This window comes from Oncorhynchus tshawytscha, linkage group LG04 (genome assembly GCF_018296145.1).
Source record: "Oncorhynchus tshawytscha isolate Ot180627B linkage group LG04, Otsh_v2.0, whole genome shotgun sequence".
Taxonomy (NCBI): Eukaryota; Metazoa; Chordata; class Actinopteri; order Salmoniformes; family Salmonidae; genus Oncorhynchus; species Oncorhynchus tshawytscha.
In genome coordinates, this window is record NC_056432.1 from 64,005,846 (window position 1) to 64,017,330 (window position 11,485).

Below are 11,485 nucleotides of genomic sequence, written 5' to 3' on the forward strand. Positions count from 1 at the left end.
TCCTGGCAGAGGGCTGCAGGTTCTCCTCAATAATCTGTCGGTATTTTGCACTGTCCGCTGTGCTCCAGTCCCTGCTGAAGAGAAACACCCCCACAACAGGATGCTGCCACCACCGTGCTTTACTGTAGACATGGTGTTCTTTGGGTGGAAAGATGTATTGGGTTTTCACCAGACATATCATTTGGCGTTCCGGCTAAAAAGTTACATTTTGGTCTCATCTGACCACAGCACCTTTTGCCACTTGGCCTCGGAATCTACAATGTGCTTTTTGGCAAAGCTCAAACGAGACTTGATGTGGCTTTTTTTGAGGAGTAGTTATTTTCTTGCCACACTCCCATAGAGGCCAGATTTGTGGAGCACTTGTGATCGCATGCACACATTGACCAGTCTTTGCCATGAAGGCCTGAATCTCCTTCAAAGTCGCCATTGGCTTCTTGGTAGCCTCTCCGATCAGTCTCCTCCTTGCCCGGTCATCCAGTTTGGAGGGACGGCCTGATCTCTGCAGGGTCTGGGTGGTGCCATACGCCTTCCAATTCTTAATAATGGTCTTAACTGTGCTCCGAGGGACAAAGCCTTTGAAATCTTTATCTCGTAGATCTTTTGAAAGTACCTTTCCGCCCATAGTGGATTCTTTACTTTGAATTGCACTGCTAAGCAGTGGAGTCCTCTATGAATAACTGCTTTTATTCTGATTTAGTTAAAGTCACAATTGATCACAGATGGAAGCCAATTAGCTTGATTTGTGACCTGGAAGGGGGTTGGTTATAACTCAGCAAGTTTGCAATTGAAAGGGGGGGGGAGTGTTCACTTATCCAAATACGGTATTTTACTGTTTTACTTTTAATTAATTTTCAGAGTTTCACTTGGATATTGTGGGTTACTGTGTGTAAATAGAGCTGGAAAAAGGCAAAAAAATATGAATGTTTTGAAAGGTGGTGGTGACTCTATACCCACTGTATTTTTTTCTGTTGAAAGTTAGAATAGTAGATACACAAGGTGCCATTTCGAAATTTGGCTGTGCATCAGCAGTTTTTCTCTTGTTCATCAGTCACTGAGAGTCACTCATAACCATGTCAGCTAACAATTTTTAGATTGGTAAAATAGTCTAGCTAGCTATCTAAACTTGTAGTAATCATGGCCAAATACCAACCGGGCATGTAGGGCATGTGCCCAGGAGCCCTGACCTCCATGGGGCCTCCACTGATTTTGTTCGTCACTCTCACTCAGATATCATTAACATGGTATAAGTCTTGGCTACGACCGACCCTGGATGTCAGTTAAAGTTAATGGGATCAGTGGCCTGGTCAGATGGGTGATGATGAAGAGTCGAGGGAGGGGAATAGTAGAACGAAAGGCCCGCTCCCTAACCGTCCCCAGCCTGCGTGTTTATTTTCTAACCCAAAATACAAAATCAATACAGAAATAGAGCACAGAGTTTCGTCTACTTCTCTCTGGGGACAACAGCACCCGTTACTACAGGGGGTATATTCTAAGCAGATAGTTGGTAGTTAACCCCTCATTCAAAAGACCCATTTACCTGTTTTAGACACACACACACACACACACACACACACACACACACACACACACACACACACACACACACACACACACACACACACACACACACACACACACACACACACACACACACACACACACACACACACACACACACACACACACACACACACACACACACACACAGGAGTTATTATTGAGGCGCTTAATGGGTAATCTCTCTCCATGTGTGGCAGTGCCAAAGTCAGCCGCTCCCACATTGCCGCCCTGTATGCCCACCTGGGGCTGACATTAAATCCTGTAAGACTGTGTTATTCACACTTATACAAGATTATATAATATTTGTTCCATTTGATGTCTATCAGTGCTTGTTACCCAATATGCTGTAATAGGAAACATGAAACAGCCATTTTCTCACAGAGGGTGGAGGTTTCCATGGAGTTTACATTTCAGCGAGAGAATATGTATGTGTTACGCCTGTGCTCTAGTCGGCCACTATAACTCTGTATGATTCATTTCAATAATAAACCATTAGTTTGTTGATGTAGCTAGCAGCCACGGAGGACATTGGACTAGCCTAACTGCTGCTGAGGGCAGCATAGCTAGGGGGACATTGGACTAGCCTAACTGCTGCTGAGGGCAGCATAGCTAGGGGGGCATTGGACTAGCCTAACTGCTGCTGAGGGCAGCATAGCTAGGGGGCATTGGACTAGCCTAACTGCTGCTGAGGGCAGCATAGCTAGGGGGGCATTGGACTAGCCTAACTGCTGCTGAGGGCAGCATAGCTAGGGGGGCATTGGGAATGGTGGTTCCCTGCAAAGTTAAGACTACAAATGAATGATGCATCATTCTTGGTAATATTGTTTTACAGTGGCAATATGAACAAAGTACAAAGTCCTCAAAAATATGACTAATGGTAAACAAATTCAATTATTATAGAAAATATTTTGGGACTACGACTGAGACTGAGACCAAGGTAGGTCATCATAACTGTATAAACAGAATTCTCAAAACAAGTCACAGCAAATGTCAGTGTTGGTGTGAATTGCTAGATGGATGTCGATTTTCTCAGTAAAAGGGCTTAGTATTTTGTGTGCCTATGTTTTCCTTCATGACTGGACTGTTGACTGGTGAAGAAAAGCCATTTTTCAGCTTGCTGGGAGACGTTTTAGAGCAGCTCTCTCTCTTCCAGCTGGCTCCTCGGCCCCGACCCTGCAGCCTGCCTGCCTGCCTGCCCAATGTGTTACAGCTGGGCTTTTCCACACCACTTCAGTCCTGTCCTCAAACCCGTCCTATTGGGAAAAAGAGAGGGAGACATCAAACCATCAGGCAGCCCACACAGCGCAAACTGGGTCTTTCAGCTTGCTGACCCAAAGCCTGCCTCTCCTTTCCTTTCCAGGCTCTGTACAGATAGTCAGGTCCCCCTGTACCTTCCTGCTGCTCCAGACTTGGCTCTGCATCTCACCTCCAGGTGAAGTTATTTGGGAGGACCTAGATTTATCTCCAGTGGGAGAGAGAAGAGTTGAGGAGTTAACTCAACTATTTCCGCAGTGATGGGATTCAGGGAAATAGCAATGACCAATGACTGAAAATATTTCATAACGAGCATCCCTTATGTAAACAAACTTGCAGTTCACAGAGGCACTTTCTCAGACACACACACACACACACACACACACTCACACACACGGAAACCCCAATCTTGTGAACTAATAGATACTTATTTGGGGACGATAATCCCATGATCCACTGTGTTACTTCCACTGAAACACTAGTTCTGGGATGAGTTTCCAGAAAGCTCCATTGAACTAAGGTCATCTTTGAGAAGACATGACTAGTGTCTTACACTGATAAAGCCCTCAGACCAGAGAGAGAGAGCAGTACATCCATTCAATCAGCCTATTAAACAAGACTATTCATTTAAACAGGGCCCAGGAGACAGGCCTCATTAGGTCCCCTCTCCTCCTCAAGTTTCATTGTTACTGTTCAGCAGCAGGAGGAGAGGACAGATCCTCCTGTTCAGCAAAGTGACATTACTACTATACTGCTATATCCTCTTCTCCCAGGGGCCCACTCTGACTGCAGTGAGTCTATTGATCTGTCCAGTCAGCCAGCCAGCCAGCACAGTGATCTGTGTTAAAGTGAACCGTCACGCTCAGCAGTCAGTAGCCCAGCTCCTCAGTGTGAAAAGATCAGAGCCAGAAGGTTCTGACGGGAGGGATGCATAAACTAACAGCACGTGGCAAAGCACCTCAGCCCATCACAATGCATCACAGTGGAGATCAAACCCAGAGCAGACACTTGGGCTGTCCTCTCCCACTGTTCTGGTTCTATTTAAGAAAGGGTTCTGGGTTATGTGGATTCAGGCAAAGTCCAGAACCTGTTCCAAGAAGCCAGGATGTGGAGCAGTTCTTCAAAACTAGACACACTCTTTATGTCAATCACTCCTGCAAGAACTCAAACCAGCTGTCTTAGTACTATGCTGTTTGGAACCACGACCAGCCAGATATTTTGGACCAGGCCCACTTGTTGTGCAATAGGTTAGCAGCTCCTTCAGCTGATTCATGAATCACAAACATCCAAGGCCTTACTACTATAGTGCACTCTGACTGAGCTTGGATGCCAAGTGACAGGGAGTGTGCAGAAGAAGTGGAAAAACAAAGAGCGTCACTAGACAGGATGATCCCGGACTTCAACATTGTCCCGAACAAGTCAGGAACGATTAATCTCAAACGACCCCCTCTCAAGTTATGAAACCTCTCCAGATGCTTTACATTTGTGGCATAAAGACAAACCTAAATAGAGTAAGTCATTACACCCTTATATGCACCAAAAATAACACATTTAAACCCCATAGAAATACCATACAAATGACTTGTAATGCCATAAGACACCTTTCTAAAAATGAAAGATCATCATTAAGATGGGTCTCATTTTCTAATCATGGGAAAGAGTGGGAAATTCCCCTGTATCCCATAGTAACAGCAGTAAACACAGAGACAGAAGAGTTAGCCAATGGGAGAGGAGCCTGTAATCCTACCACAGCCAAGCAGGAACGGGGAAAAAGAGAACGTAAGACTGGCGAAACTAGGAGAGAGTGATGAAACAGACAAACAGAAACAGACGAGGAGAAAGAGAGAGAGGGAGAGAGAGAGGGATGAAACAGACAAACAGAAACAGACGAGGAGAAAGAGACAGAGGGATGGATAAAGAAAACGAGAGAGAGAGAGAGAATGAGGGAAGAGGATGAGAAGGGTGGAGAATAAGGGTGGGTCAACTATTGGCAGCCAGGCGACTGAAAACCCCAGAAACCAAGATGGAATCAAAGAAAGTTGGCCGGTGTGACAGCGCTTCTCTGGCGCCTGGGAGGGCAGGGAGCACAGCATCACAGACACAGGACTTCAAACACTAAGCCAGTGGGGCAGGACCTACTGCTGCGTGACTTCAATTAAGCACTGCTGAGCAATGGCATAAACAGCTTCCCCTCTCCCTCTCTTTCAGAATCAGGCTTTTTCCACACTGGCATTTCATCTCACCCTCCCTAACCCAACCCCCCTCTGAGAAGGCCCAACTATATCAAAGCAGGACGAAAATTAGCTACCAGAGTCTGATAACATGGCAACACAACATCTGGTTGTGACTGGCACATTTAGGTCAAAATCAACAGTGGTGCTGCTCTGGCATGTATTCTTTTGTGGGACTTTTTACCAAGTCATCATCTGTTCACATGATGCCAAATTGAGGGGAAATTCAGAATGAATCCAACAAATAAGCTTTTAGGTTATAACAGGATATTAATCATCCATATTCCTGTCAGTAAACGCCAGTCTTTAGCCAGAGAGAGAGAGAGAGAGAGAACACCAGTCTTTAGCCAGAGAGAGAGAGAGAGAGAGAACACCAGTCTTTAGCCAGAGAGAGAGAGAGAGAGAACACCAGTCTTTAGCCAGAGAGAGAGAGAGAGAGAGAACACCAGTCTTTAGCCAGAGAGAGAGAGAGAGAGAGAACACCAGTCTTTAGCCAGAGAGAGAGAGAGAGAGAGAGAGAGAGAGAGAGAGAGAGAGAGAGAGAACACCAGTCTTTAGCCCGAGAGAGAGAGAGAGAGAGAGAGAGAGAGAACACCAGTCTTTAGCAAGAGAGAGAGAGAGAAACACCAGTCTTTAGCCAGAGAGAGAGAGAGAGAACACCAGTCTTTAGCCAGAGAGAGAGAGAGAGAGAGAGAGAGAGAACACCAGTCTTTAGCCTGAGAGAGAGAGAGAGAGAGAGAGAGAGAACACCAGTCTTTAGCAAGAGAGAGAGAGAGAGAACACCAGTCTTTAGCCCGAAGAGAGAGAGAACACCAGTCTTTAGCCAGAGAGAGAGAGAGAGAGAGAGAACACCAGTCTTTAGCCTGAGAGAGAGAGAGAGAGAGAGAGAGAGAGAGAGAGAACACCAGTCTTTAGCCAGAGAGAGAGAGAGAGAGAGACACCAGTCTTTAGCCAGAGAGAGAGAGAGAGAGAGAGAACACCAGTCTTTAGCCCGAGAGAGAGAGAGAGAGAGAGAGAGAGAGAGAACACCAGTCTTTAGCAAGAGAGAGAGAGAGAGAGAACACCAGTCTTTAGCCAGAGAGAGAGAGAGAACACCAGTCTTTAGCCAGAGAGAGAGAGAGAGAGAGAGAGAGAGAGAGAACACCAGTCTTTAGCCCGAGAGAGAGAGAGAGAGAGAGAGAGAACACCAGTCTTTAGCAAGAGAGAGAGAGAGAGAAACACCAGTCTTTAGCCAGAGAGAGAGAGAGAGAGAACACCAGTCTTTAGCCAGAGAGAGAGAGAGAGAGAGAGAGAGAGAACACCAGTCTTTAGGCTGAGAGAGAGAGAGAGAGAGAGAGAACACCAGTCTTTAGCCCGAGAGAGAGAGAACACCAGTCTTTAGCCAGAGAGAGAGAGAGAGAGAGAGAGAGAGAGAGAGAGAGAGAACACCAGTCTTTAGCCTGAGAGAGAGAGAGAGAGAGAGAGAGAGAGAGAGAACACCAGTCTTTAGCCCGAGAGAGAAAGAGAGAGAACACCTCTTTCCCTCTCTCTGGTCAGGCCAGAGCAGAGAAGTCAGCCATCCAGATGTTTTTACTGCTCTCTCAGGTAGTGCTAGGCTAGCTAACCGACAGCAGTCTCCTCTGTGTTATGGATTTATGACAGGAAACCAGCCTGCCTAAATATAGCCAGGGAGAGGGCCTCTCTTTTTCTGTGGCCTGAATTTCAATCCGGGAATTTTTTTATGAGAGATGACCACAGGTAGCGCTCAGAGTGAACAGGCTGCTGCCATCGGCAAATTGGTCTAGTTCGAAAAATATATAAAAAAGGTGTGACTTTGTTTCACAGCCACGGTAATTAACATTACATGAGTAAGAGGACGAGTGTGTACTGCTAGATGTCAGTCATCTTCTCTCACCTCAGTTAACGTACTGAGAAGGTGACTTTTATAATGACTGAGAAACACTATAACTACAATGAGCTCCTTTAATATTGCTGGTAATTCCATGAGGGGACTAAATGTCACTATTATGGACCACAGACTAGAGGATTGTGGGCAAATGATGCATGATAATAATAGATAATACTGACAATAAATAATAATATACTCTGTCACGTGTATTCATGTTTTTACTTTCCCTGCTTTAACCAAAGGCAATACTGAAGGAGACGACACGTTCTTTGCTATTGGGATTTGTTGTGGTTTCTTGGGTCATGGTTTCATTTCTGAGTAACAGCAGAGGGTGAAGCGACAGCAACAGTACCATCACTGAGCCCTGAGTCAGTGGTTACCCATTGTAAAGACATTGTTTGAGAATTCACAGGGGAATTTCCCCCTCCTCTCTTGTGTAATTGCAGATAAAACATTCATTAAAACCCAAGCTTCAATAAAACAAAGGCCTTTTGTAGGCATTAGATGCTTTCAGTCAAAGTGGTTTGGACCTGTCATTAAGCAGATAGTGAATGGGATCTTGTGTACAGTGAGCAACACTGTTTTAGTGGTCACCATTCATCAACCATTGTGGTTGGAAACAGGAGGGAACCAGTCTGGGCCCCGGCCCCTCAGTGTAATCCCCGCTCATTAATATGCATCTCTGGGTCTAGAGGAAGGATAGGAGAGCGGGGCGGCAACATCAGTCACCATAGAGGGCTTTGTCCCCCCTTTATAGTGCCCCCTGTGCCTTTGAGGGGGGCTCTAGTACCCTCTGTCCATGGTTGAGCATAAGTACCTCTCACTCTGGGGGCGAGATGCCACTAAGGGCACTGAGTGCATCTTTGTTTTGTTTACGAGCATTACTGACCTGTCCGTCACAGTTTAGCATCAGATGAAGACTGCTGCTGGAATCTGCATTTCGGCTCGGTCCCAGTTTTTGTTTGTCCTGGGGAACATAATAGAGCCAAACTAGGAGAGGTGACATGGGGACACGGTGGCAAGCAGCTGTGTTTAATCAGACAGGGCAGGAATGTGTGTTCAGACCTCTTCCTTATTTACTCTTTTACTCTTCAACAAATATTTCTAAAACTAAAAGCATTGTATTTGGAACAAAACACTCACTAAACCCTAAACCTCAACTAAATTGTATAATAAATAATGTGGAAATTGAGCAAGTTGAGATGACTAAACTGCTTGGAGTAACACTAGATTGTAAACTGTCATGGTGAAAACATATTGATGCATTAGTAGCTAAGATGGGAGAAGTCTGTCTACAATAATGCGACGCTCTGCCTTCTTAACAAAACTCTCAACCAGGCTGGTCCTACAGGCCCTAGTTTTGTCACACCTTGACTACTGTTCAGTCGTGGGGTCAGGTGCCACAAAAAAGGACTTAGGAAAGTTGCAATTGGCTCAGAACAGGGCAGCACGGCTGGCCCTTGGATGTACACAGAGAGCTAATATTAATAATATACATGTCAATCTCTCCTGGCTGAAAGTGGAGGAGAGATTGACTTCATCACTACTTTTATTTATGAGAGGTATTGACATGCTGAATGAACCGTGCTGTCTGTCTAAACTACTGGCACACAGCTCAGACACCCATGCATACCCCACAAGACATGCCACAAGAGGTCTCTTCACAGTCCCCATGTCCAGAACAGACTATGGGAGGCACACAGTACTACATAGAGACAAGACTACATGGAACTCTATTCCACATCAAGTAACTGATGCAAGCAGTAAAATTAGATTAAAAAACAAATAAAAAAACACCTTATGGAATAGCAGAGACTGTGAAGCAACACAAACATTGACACAGACACACAGTGTGTTGTGAAATCTGTGAATGTATTGTAATGTTTTTAAAATGGTATAAACTGCCTTCATTTCGCTGGACCCCAGGAAGAGTAGCTACTGCTTTGGCTAAAACGAAATGCGAATACAAATGCAAGGGTTTAGACAGGCTATTTATCTCACCAATGAATGCACTGTATACTCTTCGAAAAAGGGTTCCAAAAGGGTTCTTTGGCTGCCCCCATAGGAGAACCATCTGTGGAAAGGGTACTATGTGGAGCCCAAAAGGGTTCTGCCTGGAACCAAGAAGGGTTCTCCTATAGGGACAGACAAAGAACCCTTTTAGGTTTCTAGATAGCATCTTTTTTTACGAGTGCATCATCATGTCATCCACAAGGCAGTCCTCGAATACTCTATCAATAGATAGTCTGTTGTGATGGTGGTGGTGGAGGTGATGGTGGTGAAGGGGGTGGTGGTGGTAGTGGAGATGGTGGTGGAGGTGATGGTGGTGGAGGTGGTGGAGATGGTGATGGTGGAGGTGGTGGTGGTGGTGGTTGTGGTGGTGGAGATGATGGTGGAGGTGAAGGGGGTGGTGGTGGAGATGGTGGAGATGGGTGAGGTGGAGATGGTGGTAGTGGAGGTGAAGGGGGTGGTGGTGAAGATGGGGTGGAGGTGAAGGGGGTAGTGGAGATGGTGGTAGAGGTGAAGGGGTGGAGGTGGAGATGGTGGTGGAGGTGAAGAAGATGGGGTGGAGGTGAAGGAGGTGGTGGTGGAGATGGTGGTGGAGGTGAAGGGGTGGTGGTGAAGATGGGGGTGGAGGTGAAGGGGTGGTGGTGAAGATGTGGGTGGGGGTGAAAGGGTGCTGGTGGAGATGGTGGAGGTGGAGATGGTGGTAGTGGAGGTGAAGGGGTGGTGGTGAAGATGGGGTGGAGGTGAAGGGGGGGGTAGTGGAGATGGTGGTAGAGGTGAAGGGGGTAGTGGTGGAGATGGTGGTGGAGATGGTGGTGGAGGTTAAGATGGGGGTGGAGGTGAAGGGGGTGGTGGTGAAGATGGGGTGGAGGTGAAGCGGGTGGTAGTGGAGATGGTGGAGGTGGAAGGGGGTGGTGGTGAAGATGGGGGTGGAGGTGAAGGGGTGGTGGTGGTGGTGGTGGTGGTGGTGGAGATGGTGGAGGTAGAGATGGTGGTAGTGGAGGTGAAGGGGGTGGTAGTGGAGATGGTGGTGGAGGTGAAGGGGGTGATGGTGAAGATGTGGGTGGAGGTGAAGGGGTGGTGGTGGAGGTGAAGGGGTGGTGGTGGTGAAGATGGGGGTGGAGGTGAAGGGGTGGTGGTGGTGGAGAGGGTGGAGGTGGAGATGGTGGTAGTGGAGGTGAAGGGGGTAGTGGTGGTGGTAGAGATGATGGCGGTAGAGGTGAAGATGGTGGTGGTGGAGATGGTGGTGGAGATGGTGGTGGAGGTGGAGATGGTGGTGGTGGAGGACGTATCCCACTATTACCTTTATTCACTGATGTCATGCCACTATTCTTAGGTCACACTGCATATTTAGTTTCATGATCAGATTAAGGTAAACCAGTTGAATCAGGAGTCCATCTCTTATCAACAGTACTGGGTTAACTTACATAGTCTTCATGTTCTTCTGCCTTACAGTGCTCATACAGCAGGTCTCCAGATGCACGTTGATGACCCTGTGTCGAATCTTTGTGTATAGAATAAAGCTCTGAAGTGGGTCAACTCTCTTTGGCGTCCAAACTCCCTGCCTCACACAAACACACGTCTGCACGTACAAACTACCACACAAACACACACACACACAGAGAGAGAGAGACCTGTGGAAATGCAGTATAAAAAGGGGAGTCTAGTTGCGCGGCGACAGCCACTTGGCAGGAGAGACAGTGTGGTGTGTTGTAGGGGGGGAGCCCTCTGTGCACCTGATCACATAGACAGTCCACAGGGACAAACCCACACAGGCTGAGCTCTACTCCTCACAGCAGGCCTCCGTCCACACACTGCACAGGGTTTTTCCACTCATGGAAAGCGCTCTATGGCAGGTACTGTACTATACAGTATAGCTGTGGAGAACTCAGAGGAAAGGAAACATGGCCTTTTCTGTATGGGACATAGAGCAGAAGTGCCCTTTAGTACTTAGAATAAAGTATTCCGATGTACACTCATCTTTTCCAAAAATCAATTAACATGTATGTTTACGTCAAGCTAAACAGGCATTCCGTTTTGGTCAGCGCCCCCGGAGTTTCTTTACTGTGAAATATGGCAGAGTATTAAAACAGTGTGGTTTGGGCTCTTTAGCAGTACAGCTGGATACCAGACGTGGAGTCTCACTGGGAGTGAAGTGAAGGGTCAAATTAGTCCCTGGAAAGGTGGAGAAGGGGAATACTAATATTTTTTCTTCTTTTTCTTTTTTTATGTTTTTTTTGTAGCAAACTTTAAGCTGTGATTTGCATTCATGTATATGTATGAGCATTACAAAACAACAACCTTCATACAAGAAAACAGATATGACAAATGATCCTGTTTCAGCTCTAGTATATTCAGGTATTTTTAAGAGTAGCATAAATAACATGAATCTATAACCTCCTTCGACCTACCATACCATAACCATGTCAGATGTAAACAACACCCCCTGCATCAGATCGTGTCTTGGTCAACCTCAGCTTTTGGCTATAACCCTCCCCTGACCCAGACTGGCAGAAAGGCCTGATTCGTTGAAAGGCCTGATTTA